This window comes from Osmia bicornis, chromosome 5 (genome assembly GCF_907164935.1).
Source record: "Osmia bicornis bicornis chromosome 5, iOsmBic2.1, whole genome shotgun sequence".
Taxonomy (NCBI): domain Eukaryota; kingdom Metazoa; phylum Arthropoda; class Insecta; order Hymenoptera; family Megachilidae; genus Osmia; species Osmia bicornis.
This window is the reverse complement of record NC_060220.1, coordinates 6,219,668-6,232,656: the sequence shown is the minus strand read 5'-3', so window position 1 is coordinate 6,232,656 and position 12,989 is coordinate 6,219,668. Positions and strand designations below refer to the sequence as shown.

The window sequence follows — 12,989 nt, the reverse complement described above, 5'->3', positions numbered from 1 at the left end:
TAAATAAAAATTCAGCTGTTCTTTAAGAAGAGTGACTTAAGAGGTTTCAAATTTAAAGAACAAATTACTGCTAAATAATGCCCAGACGTTCCTGCAGCAGCTGCTTTGACCAATTAAGTTGTCTAGTTGTTCGACAGATTCTGCTTCTCTAAATAATACTTCATAACGTATAATAATCTATATTTTCTGTGACTGGAAGCAGGTTGACGGGAAAATTATAGGAGGAAACGAAATCAGGTGATCGGACTGCTGGACTGAATTCCTTTAATAATTGAGCTATCCAAGAACGTAATTCATAGATTGTACGTACAGGTTGATAAATGTAACAACTTTTGAATTGGGAAATAAATCAAATATAGAGATGCAAATGAGAAGATGCAAATGCCAGTAGCAAATATTGCCTTCTATGTCACCTACCTATGCTTGGACAACATTTGAATTTTCATAGGAACCGATCACCCATATAATTCTTTTACTTAGAAATATTATGAAAGTAATAGATCAGATTTGCGTGAAATCATTTTTCACTAACCAGTATCAACCCAGAAAGAAACGTTTCAAATGCAGCGATAGACCGTTAAATCGGTCAGTTCGAAGGAAAGACAAAGTGCAATTAATTAGAACGGCGTATCATTAAATTACACGTTGCCGTATTGGCAAGTACCGTCGTATCTCCATATTTCAAAATGGTCCGATAGGCTGGCAGCGAGCACGGTACCTATCGACGTCTAAAGTGCGCCCTCTCATTATAAGGTAGCTCCACTTATCTCGATGACGCAGCTCTCTTTTTTAATCGACCACTAACCGATCGATCAGCTCGCGCAAATCATGCCAAGAACACCTTGCGACTGACTAGGTAGCCGGTCATCGACGCCTCGCGCCACAGCAATTTGTTTAATCAGCGCTGTAGATTAATGACTTCGGCAGGCCAGTCCCTTTTCCCGGGCAAAATTACTGATTTACGATTACATTTATTACGCCAATTTTTTTACGCGTAATGGTCAATTCCGCGTGGATAACGAGCTCGAGGAATTTCGTACCGTATTGACTATCGTGATCGAAATGGGATACTTTCGAGCTGAAAACTCGGCTTAAGTGTAGTTAAATGAAGTTTTTAAATCCACTTATCTCCGCTGGATGTATTAATATTACGTTCTTCTATTAATTTCCACGGGATAATCGAAAGATCCGGTTTGTGAAAGAGGGTAGGCATGCTTCTTTCACTTCGGTCTGATCGCGATAATTATTTAACTGAAACAACTGTCATCCTCTGGTAAATTGTGCGATTAATCAAGAAATTAGAGGACATCGCATTGGTAGAGGAACATAAATAATTGTTATATAAGCGATTTGAATTTTACCATTGCATCAAGGGTTTCTCCCTATAAAGCGGCGTACAAGGGGTGGCTAAAAACAAAGATGTGTATCCCTTTGTTAAGAAAATTACCGCGGTTTTTCACGAATAACTGATCCAACTATTCCCAGGGTGATAAGATCGCGAAAAAACTTGTCTTGTCCAACACAAAAGGCACCGGCACGCTCGTAAAATCAAACGGCAAATCGCCTTCTATCCAGGTGTATTTGATAGCGGCTTATCAGGCACGCGAACAACATGTACGGTGAATCTGCTTTCCGTGATCGGTAGCAAGATAACGCGGAATATCTCAGGCGTTTAGGGGAAGCATCGAGCGCGAACGATCGACGGATTTCGCGGCGAGCATCTGGCCAGGCTGGCTCGCCGCACCGCGCCAGCTATCTGGCCGTTCTACGGCAGAATTCTTCTGCTCCGAAGCCTTTTTCCCGCCGTTGACCCGATAAAATCACGAACACGTACCGATTTCTCTCCGTGGCCGGGGAATATCCTTCGACGAGCCGCGTTCGAGGAGCCGCGGATTCGGCGAACGACTCGCTGAAAGAATGCAACGAGAATGCAACATTGTTGGTTGCCGGATGGTTTGAACGTGACAGCAGGCCAGCAATCCGGGAAAGGAAGTTCCTTAACGGCACGTACGTGCCAACATACGCTCACGTACGTGCCGATGAGTACCAGAGAACTTACGTGCCCTCGGGATACCCATCCTTGATCCGCCAGCTCCTCCTCGCGGACTCCTTATCGATGCGGTAAGAAAGAAAGTTTCAAGTTTAATGGAACATGCCGTCGATAAAAAACAATATGATACCTTTATTGGATACGTTTACGATGTATTGGGTGTAAAAGATATCATAGAAAGGGGACGACTTTAGATCTGGAGAGGAACAATTTCAACCCGAACCGAAAATAATTATTATAAAAACCCTTGCAATAAGTATTGATATAAGTACAGTTATTTTAACCATAGAAGCCCACGTTTGCATTTAAATACACTGCGATTACCATAATAGATTTTTCTCTTCGCACCTTCTTCCTGTCTCTCCTAACGGTACCGCTCATTCGCGATCATCGAATGAAGAAATCAATGATGAGAAAAGGAAAAATAGGAAAGAAAGTCAAAGAACGCGTAACGAGGCGAGAAGAATCGTAAGGCACGATAATATAGATTAAGTGCGCATTGATTGGCTCAATAACGTCGTTTTCATTGCACGAAGCGTTATTATCGGCGGCTAAAGAATTAACGCGTGCATCGTCAGCGGTAGCCACGGCATCAATGGTCGGCCATTAACGAGCGGAGTGAAGCGTATACGCGCGAAAAACGGCATGATACGTGTGCTGGCTTAATAAAAAAAGAGAAAAGAAAAAGTTCTTGTTAACAGAGAAGCGAGCTGGTGCACACACGTTGCGCCAACTACGAGGCACGCTACGAGGAAAATTAAGGAGCCATTTACAATTACGATGAGAGGTTGATGGTAGCAACAGTACCTAAAGCTCATTAAGGGGATACGGCGACTGTGCAACGTGATTATGAACGTTGATTGCGTATGTGTAACTCAGTCGCCGGCAGCCGACCTTAAGAAGCATGGTTAATTGTAAATGAAACACGCTGCAATTTACCATGTTTAATTGAAACCACGCGCAACAAGCGCCGCTGATTGGTTTCTTTGAGACGCGAATGATTAATGCGTCTATTCCGATCGATACTCACGGTGACCAACGGAAAAATGAAATGGATGAGTATCTTCTTGGTACATCAAAATACCAAGTTGCAATTGCGCTTCCACAACGATGGATGTATTAAGTACTTTTTTCTGCTGAATGTTAAGGGTGAACCAGTAATTATTACCACCTCAATTATTTCAGTAATTATAATACCTTTGACTGATACTTTTATAAGCTAATTAATTTCTTTGAAGATTCCCTTACGTCTTTCAAATAAAACATATTTAAAGCTAAAACTTTTGTATTTTGAAAAAATTTCAGTTAATATTAATGAAAATAAAAACTCTCCAGAGTTTCTCATGCTATTCGACGATAACTTTCAATGCACTGTTTCAATTTATCTGGATCATCAAAAGAGTTAAAGTAAATCAAGTTTCATAATTAACCTCCAGGAAGAGCAGAGATTAAGAGATCTAGGAAAGCATACCTCCATTCTAAATAGAAAAGAAAAACATCGGAATAGAAGGAAGAAAAAAAGCAGTTTCCTTGCCCGTGTTTCAATTTCAATGTAACGTTTGTTTTAAATGGTACTTAAAAAGCTTCACAAAGAACCGCCTTCTTTGTTCTCTATCACGTTTCCCATAAAAATGGAAAGAAAAGAGGTACAGTTGCAACGATAATTGCACGGTTGCTTACTAAAAACGGGCAGATTAATTACCTCCGGTAAATACAGCTGGCGAACACTGAGGTCGCATACCTCGCGTCACAATCAAGTTCAGACTTCCAAAAGGGGGAGATACAAAAGTTAAATACGATGGTAATAAATATTCCGGAAAATGACTAGGGCTGAAGAAAGACTGTTAAATTGCAACCGATTGCCTAAGAAACCCGCGACTATCTGGTTCACAGAACACAGGTCAAGGAACCATTTCAAAATGGAAGAAGAATATATTCGAAACTGCTCAAAAGTATTCGGTCAGATTGAAACTCGAACTTGGTCTTCAACGATAACGTCACATAACGAATTTCTGAAATAACAGTATCGTCGTTAACCGATGTCAGATAAGAGCGGGAAAAAGAAACGACGAAACAGGAAGTAGCCTGTAACACGGAGGAAGGGTAACGGACGAGGCAGAGGACAATAAAAGTGATTATCCTTTGAGTGGAAAGAAGGAAAGAAAACGCGAAGCGCGCGCTGAAGATTCCGCAAATGGTAAATGGGAAGCTTGTTAAATTTTATTGACATTGCTGAGCCAGCACATTCGGAACAAGAAGCATCCGATTCCATTAGAGGTGGGCGGGGGAGAAGAGGGACAGAAGTGTCCCTTTCCTTCGATGCTGACTGAACCAACGAGACAAAGAAGCTCGCAGAATCCCAGAAAAAGCATAGAAAGAGACTCCGGGGAAAGGGTGCATTCCCTACTTGTACCGATCCAATTATTCCGAACTTCCGACGGGATATTCGTCGGGTTACACGAAGAATATACTGGCCAGAAGATCCCGTAAAAAGCGTTTCTGAGGAAAAAGGCAGACGAACTACGATTATGCCCTGTAAATGTCCGAGAGTTTTCGAAGCTGCTACCAAATATCCAACGAGTAATTAAAAGACCATTCTTCAGAATTCAATTTAACGTTCATAGACTTGTATATAAAAGACCATTGAGTTACATAAATTCCAATTAAAAATTGTGAAACAAAATCGTCTATGAATAAATTTTATTCTATATTTTGACCACATCTTCCTTACATTACCAGTTATACGATATTCCATGCATAGGGGTACCATTTGAAGATCAAAGACTATCTTTCAACGCGGATGCACAAACATTTGCAACATGTAGCGGAGCGAAGAGAGCTCGTCACTCTAATTGCAGTCCATTACAAACTATATACAGCGATTTTTCAACGCGTATTTACCTTTGTCACAGAGCGCTTTCAAATGGTACTTTTTCCTTTCCTTCGTTCTTTCTGCAGCGCGGCCGATATCTGGTCAAGTTCCTTTGAAAAGCTACGACCTAAAGAGATCGTTACCTCTGCAACCTCTTCTAAAGAGCTTCGAATACTCGAGATCTCTTCAACTTCTGAATGGTGCATCTGTCGTACGCCTTGGGACTCGCGTTCGATCGACAACCTCTGTTATTTGCTTGCTTATAAATTCGCAGTTAGCCATTAAGCGTGTAACAGACGTTCGATACTTTGTCGCACAAAGAGCCTTTGTTCCTTTGAGAAGGCTCAAAGTGCTCACCATCAAACATTCATTTTTCTTCAAAAATTCAACGCGGAAGTGATCGAACCAGGAAACGCGGAAACGGCAATGACCTGTATTAAATATTTTATTTTTAATATGTAATTTATAAGTTGCTTGATACTTCGAATGGTTCAATTATTCAGTTGATGGAACACAAAATTTTGTCATTTAAAAATACAGAAGTATCTCTAAAGGTATTTTATCATTTGTTTTCGGGAACATTAAAAATTCGGGTTATAAAAGATTAACCTGCCGCCCGGTCGTTCTCTTTCCCCAGACATCCTCGAACACACACGTCCTCGAAAAAAAGCAGACGTACTATAAAGAGTAGGTAACAAGCTTTCTGCTTTTCGCATTCACGGCGCGTTAATTAATTTTCGTGGTAGGCCGAAAGCTCTGGTAATTGGTGGCGTAATGACGTTTTCTCTAATTATGCAACACCGTTGGAAACACAGGAGGGGACTCGTGCATCCTCGACGTCTCTCCCACTCTCCTTTTCTCTATTCTTTTTCTTTTTATCTTACCAGCTGGTGCTCTCTTAATCTCGCGAGTCCATTATCATTATTAACGTTAACGCAAGCGTTTAACAACCGTGGATACGTTTTTGTCGGACGCGCGGCAGAAAATCCGCGGTTTTAATGTCGCGAAAGCTCGGCAAAAGAAAAACGAGAGAAGAAAAAAATGAACGAAAGAAGAAAAGGTATATACACTAGCGTCCCCGAAACACGGCACATTGCGACTCCAAGAGTCGCGCCGGTTGAAAAGAGAACTCGTGGACAAAAAAGGAAAGAGAGAAACGAATGGGGTACAGGAAGAGGGAAAGAGATCCGTATGCTTTGAGTTGCGAGGAGAAAGGTGCTAAAAGCGTCGGCATTTATTCGACAAACGCCTCCGCGCAGCGCGAGCTTTCACCACTTTCTTCTTCTTTTTACCTTTTACAGTCTCCTGCGCTGTGCCTCGAAACCACCGCGGAACTGTCGCCATTACCGGAACAGCAATTTTGTTTGCACATCCTCGTTAAGAACGAGTCAAAACGGACACAATCTGGACATCTTTCTGAAAGAGGAACGGGTCTGGTCGTTGGAAAAAACAAACGAAATGCTTTTTCTTTTAAACGATGCGCGAGACACTGTTTTCTTGGTGAATTTTTATGAAAGTACTCTCTGATGAATAAAGAAAGAGATACTTGAAGATTAATTACTTCCATGGTGATCACTATGTCTAAAATGAAAGGCAGTTTATATTTTTTGGTGATTTAGGAAACAGGAGAATAGGGTGATTATGGATATCTGAGAAACCAGAGTACTCGGGTACCTGTGAAATATCCAAATAGTTGAAAATCTCTATTTGTTTATTTGTAAGGTGGAAAATGTTTGCTTGGATATAGATTTGGAATGCTCAGGTGTGGAGGCGAGTGCTAGTGGCCTATAGCACCTTTTTTATTCGACTTCGCGCTCTCACACGTTGGCCGTTAAGGGAGGTTAGTTATACCGGTTGTCGGTGCGGGTTCACGAACAAACGGGGACCGGTTCCTTTCCATTGAACCGATCTGTTCAGCGACCGGGGACCAAGTTACGTATCGCAAAAAGGGTACAGACTGGAGAAAAAATTTCTTAGAACAACAACATCCGACCAGACGCGGAAACTTTAATCGAAGGGTTCAAATGATAAACAATGAAAATGGTAAAGAAGAAAAGAAGAAATAATTGAGAAGGTGTGAATTCGACGTATGTAAGTGCCAAAATTGACATTTATCATTTTAATTTTTAATTTTAAATGAAACTCGTAAATGGCATTAATAAATATTCTCAAATTTGAATAAAACCATAACTAACATCTATCTAATAATATCTAAATGGTATCTAACACTGAATCGTGTAAAATATGGGGTACAGCTTTCACTTTGCAAAGTCACAAAATTAACGACAAGGATAAGGAATCGTTCAGCATCGGTCGAAATTCATGGTGAACTTGTTTCGGCAAAATCTTTCACACGTATATACGAGATCTGGTTTGGTAACGCGAAGGCAGATCGGTATGGCCGACTAGGTCGCCAGCAGAAACACAACGAAATACAAGAGGAGCATAATGGCACCAAAGGCGAACACCTGGTATCGTATCAAATATCACGGTCACGTATACGCGAGGAGACGAAAGTTTTCGGCTGTTTGCCGTATGATCGTGGAACTTACGATTATCGTTGTGGAATACTGGAGGAATCAGGAGGAGCGGCCACTAATGGCGGTGTACCGACACTGAATCTGGTTCAAAGACCGGCACGACCCACGTCGGTTGCTCGGCGAGCTCGTAAATTCAATTAGTCGGCGAATATCTCCGGGACCAAGGCGAGTACCAGTCTTCTACTTCTTCTTCTTCTTCTTCTTCTTCTCTTGCTGCTTCTGCTTCTACTTCTCCTTATTCTCTCCGTCCACCCTCCAGGTCCTCCTCTTTATCTCGACCGAGCGGGAATTCGCCCACTTTTGTTCTTTGTTCCGTACCACTTCCTTTTGCTCGCGTTACCCTCTCTGCTTCCTCCTTTATGCCATGGCCCTGCCACGTCCACTTCTTATTCTTTGTGCTACCTATTCTTCGTCAACGCTACGAAAGAGTCCCAGGATAATACTCGTCCTAGTGCGTAGGAGTCTTACGCACAGGGGACCTGTTATGGTGTTCGAGATTTCAACCATCACCTGTTTCACCATTGAAAACATTCCGCGGACTTCGAGCTAATACCGCCAATTAGGAAAAACGATATTTGGAAAATTATCACATTGATTCGGTATTTAATTGATCGAGTAATATTGAAATTCTTCATTTCAAATGGGATACTTTTAATTTATATTAAAAGAGCCACGAGAAACATCAATATATACCTAATACAACTACATTGAAATTGAAATAAAAAAAATAGACCTATCTCTATAATTTCATCTACCATACCTTCAAATAATTATATTACAGCCATCACAAGTCAATTTCAGTCATTGATATTCATTTCATGATATTATGTCACACGTGCTTTTGCGTGGTACGAAATGATCACTATCTATTCACAGCAAAACATTGGCTGGCAATTTCGATAATATAAACCTGGCAAGAGTAAAGTACTGTGATTTCTGGGGCAAGAAGTTGTGCATGCCTTGCAGGTAAAAGAATGAGGAGGTTAAAGTGCCGAAGGAACACGATACCGTAGCAAATAGCTAATTCGTACTCTGTGTGCGCACGATCTCCTCTTGCCACACAAGTGGAACTCATAGAAGATTGTTTCGACATCGAGAAACTTTTGTAAAAGAAAAATTTCCTAAACATTGACACCATTCCAACGGTCGCACAATCGTAACTTGATACTAGAATTGTTAAACATTCTATCGTTACGGTTTCAAATTATTATAGGAGTAATGGTGACCAGTTTGCTTTACACAAACACGCGAGGTGTAATTGAAAAGCTTCCAATTAATATTTCGAGAAAAATATCAACAGACTATCAGTCACTCGACAAGTCATTACGTACGTCACAGCGTCAAGCGGTGTTTCCACTTGGAACATTCTTTACAGCATTTTATGTGAAACTTGTCTGTACTGATTAAGATAAATGAAACCACCCTGTACCAGCATTTTTCCTAAGGGAAGCCTGATTTGATCGCGAGTGTACACTTTGTACCAACTGTAGGTGTGCCCATCTGGAGGTGGGTTTGCAAATCAATGTACCACAATGTTAGCTACTGGCAGACTCCAATAAAACGTGACAAGCGACCGATAGCGGGGATCCTGATGGATCCGGTGATGCATTCACGAATGTACACAGCCATCGTGGGGCACAATGCAGAAGTTTTACATGAAAAGCACACGTCAGCAGAATCATGGAAGCAGAGGTAGCCCTCTTTCATCGCGTGGGTGGTTCATCGATCATTGGCCCCGCACGAACGATTTCCAAGCTCGGTATTGGTTATTGATTACGTATCATGGGATGATTACACGATCGAGAAAGAACCGCGGGTTTCGCAAAAAGGAGAAAGAAGAATTGATTAGCCTGGACGTGTAATCTCGAACTTATTTTACTTAATGAAACGGTAATCTGTATACTGTGCTTTTCGACCATACGGTTAACTCGGAATAAGCTACTAAATTCAGCATAAGCATGCCTCCCGGTGCCGTGTAATAAACCGAAACTATGTATTACAGCACGGACATGCGAGTAATTGCTTTGAAATAAGTCTATCCCGTTTGACGAGACGCGGCCTGAATTTGAATTAGGGAAAGACCTATGGCTGGAAGACGTTCGTAAACTGATCAGAACAGATGTCTGATAAGGTTTCTAAGTTCAGTAAAATTACGGTAAAGTCGACCTACACTATTAGTGGAAGATTTGAGTTACTGTCTTCTAATACTGTAAACTTAAATCATATTTGAAGATCTCATTCAGACAGATTTCTATGAGGACGTTCTTACCGATTGCAAAGATGCAAATTTATCCTGGTCATTTATAAGTTTTTCTAATAATAAGGAAACATCATCATCATTATGGTACATGGACTATAACCATCTAGAGATTATAAAAAGCAAATGATGGAAATTTTATGAAAATTAGTCTAATGACATTTGAAATTATCGGATATAAATGATAAGTGATGAAGTAATAAAAGTGTGAATAATAATTTCAGATCTAATAGATCTGTCTGTCGTCTGATTAACTCATTTTTCCAACTATCCACTCGATTATTCCATCTTCAACTATGAAGACGTACGCTGTGCAATTATCATCCATGTACGGAGAGTAATTTTGATAATTGAACATCATTATCTTTAACAGGTCGCGGAAAAATCGTCGCATGTGTAATAGAGCTTCTCGCATTAAGCCCACTTGCGGTACTAGTGGAGACCGAGTTATCTCGATAGTAAAATGAGCGTAAACGTTTATCTGCCTACGCCGAGAATGTCGCGGCTTATGGCCACCATTCAACAACGTTGTTTTATACGACTTCCTGTTGTTTCCGCTGTCGTTACGTCCTTACTACATCATTCCTTACCAAGAGAGCGTCCTCGAATCGCCCATCGTCAATGAAGATCCCCGTCTACCGACTAATCAATCAGGATTCAAATCCGACACTTTTGTCATATTTACTCCGAAGATAATTCATTTATTCTTATAGATACAACTATTAATAACATTAGAATCATGAAATGTCAAATTGAAAATATTTTGTTATAGTGATAAGAAAACTACCCCTAAGTGTCTTCCTCAAATTTTAATGAACTATAAAATCATAACTAATTTATTAAGTATAAAAATTAATTGAGTGTCTCTAAATTCAAAAATTTTCCTACCCCTTTTGTGAATTTGATATCCTAATAATCTACATCCCTACACCTAATATAAAAATGGCAATTTTACCATTTCTATAGTAGTTCTAGCGGAACATGACAGTATCCCTCATTAAAGCACTATACATTGGCAATATGATTTCCACAGATTATTCTCATACGAATGAGATTCGTTTGAGGGGAAGAAGGGCAAAAATCAGGAGAGAATCACCGCCAATGCGGCGCCTGTGTCTGCGCGAATGGTATCGCCCACGTAACCGACATTACCAAGCGAACGGCGGATTGATGTTAACACTGAAAAATAAGTCTCGTGGGCGAAGAAGTCAGGAGCGGCGTGTGTTATTTCGTACGCGAGCCTCGGTTTGCGACGTTTCTACGAGCTGGCAGAGAAGCGTGTCCCGTAAGTAAGGAACGAAACTGCCCCGGTCTGTTGCCTTCCCAACCGCGATACGGATCTGCCATTTTCTCATGAAGCGTACACAACATCTCGACGGACCTCAACTCCACCCACAAATCTGCCTGTATGAACGTAATACGAATTGCGAAATTTGCAAAGGGTTTTGCGTAACACGCGAGCAACCACCACGTTCACGCCATTGTTCTAAGACCGATCGTCGACTCTGGCACGGCAAAGTATATTGTTCGGACAGGTAAATGAAGAGGCTTGATATTTATTGGACGTGGCCGTAATGTATTGCCCACGCGTATTCATAAATTCATTTTGCGCCGCTTGTGAAACCGGAAGAATATAAGGAATCTGAAAATTTACGATCGACCGAGCCACGATGAAGCTGTGTTTAAATAAGCTGTTACCATTTTCTTCTCGTTCCTCATCCTTCTCGCAGTATCACTTTTGAATAGCCTGCCACGTTGAATACTCGGATTCTTTTTCTTTCCCCTTACTAAATACGTCACCGATCGTATTTAACGTTGGACGATAATTGGTAACGTAAGACTACATTATCCTTTCTCGTGGAAGACAGTCTCGTGATTAACTGTGCTCGCCGTGCCTACGATGAAAAGAGACCCCGGAGACATTCGGTTTCGCCTCGATTTAAACGTTTCGCGACTTGTGCGGGGTAAATATCGACGATATATTATCCTATTTAAACGGTAATATGACGCTGTTTAAAGTACAATGTAATTTACGAAGATAAAGATTAGAATGTCACCGTACGACTTGGGGATTGAAAATTAATATTCAATTAAATTATTCTCGAGTTATGGCGCTATTGTTTCTGTCGAAATGTCAAATGTAACTAGATGCAATATTTAAAATGAAGATCAAAGTTCTATTCTATAAATTCATAAGACATTTTCGTCTTTTCTAACCCTAAAGAAAGTAACTGCAATGTTAACGGAAAGAACTGCACGGGCTTATTTTTCATTCTCCCTGTGTCACCGAGACGCAAATCATTTCCGTACAGAAGCCAGTCCGCTGTTTTACAAGTTTGCTACCAGACGAACGGCTCTCCGCTTTAGGCCGCAGGCTGTGGATGCAAAGCAAGGCAGAGAACAGAGAACCGGTCGTGGGCAATAAAGTTCGCGTTTTAATTCAGCGCCACGGCGCGGTGCAAGTGAATTTAAAAGTCGCGCCTTATACCTGCATTTACTGCGCAGTAAAACGATGCGCGGAGCCTCTAATAGCGCGCATCCGCCGACTCGAGTTCCGAGGGCCTGGCCGCGCCGCGCATTTAGGGTTGCACTAGCAACCGTCAAGTACCCCAATCAGCCGATAGGATATCTATTAAGGTATATTAGAGCCACCGGCTCTCCTCGATAAATTGCGGTTTCCTTCGACGCCCTTCTGCCTCTTTTCTTATCATCTTCCTCCTTTCGATCTATGAAGATCAATACTTCGCCTTGGCCCTTCGACGATCGTAAATTCTTCGTCTGACGCTTCCTCAGCAGATTTTCGATACTTTCTAGCTTATTAAGATTCCTTTCACGCCTATGCTTTGCTGCAAAGGTGCACGGAATTTGCGTGATAATTACGTCGAATTGCGATACATTAACCCTTGCACTCTGCTTCTATGGTGAACTAGGAAACATCCTGCTGTTATTAATCCAGCAGGCTGTTCTTATTTTCGATTTTCCCTTAATTATAACAGAGCTAACTTTTATTATGTCAACTGCCAATGAGTTATATAAGAACCAATAATTATCAAAGATTTAGTAATTGGTATTCAGGCAGCAACTGATGATATGCAAAAGCTTATTATAATGATAGACTTCCGTTAAATAAATGTTAAAATATTGCACACGTGCAACCCTGCATATTATTGAATCCAATTATCATATTATTATGCAACAAGGAAAATGATAATGGTAAACAATTTTCCAGATCAGTTGGTAGCACACATGGTGATATTTTGCTGCAATGTT

At 41.0% G+C, this 12,989-nt stretch overlaps 1 protein-coding gene and 1 long non-coding RNA gene across 2 annotated transcripts in view; both read right to left on the bottom strand.

The window, feature by feature from the left end:
- Nucleotides 1-7,708, bottom strand: part of LOC114874627 — a 144,673-nt gene extending 136,965 nt beyond the window's left edge. The window contains exon 1 of the long non-coding RNA XR_003789129.2: nucleotides 7,475-7,708. This is a non-coding gene — a long non-coding RNA (uncharacterized LOC114874627). The remainder of the gene's footprint in view (nucleotides 1-7,474) is intronic.
- Nucleotides 1-12,989, bottom strand: part of LOC114874615 (UPF0489 protein C5orf22 homolog) — a 554,926-nt gene that overhangs the window by 517,995 nt on the left and 23,942 nt on the right. The gene's annotated exons all lie outside the window — the stretch shown is intronic.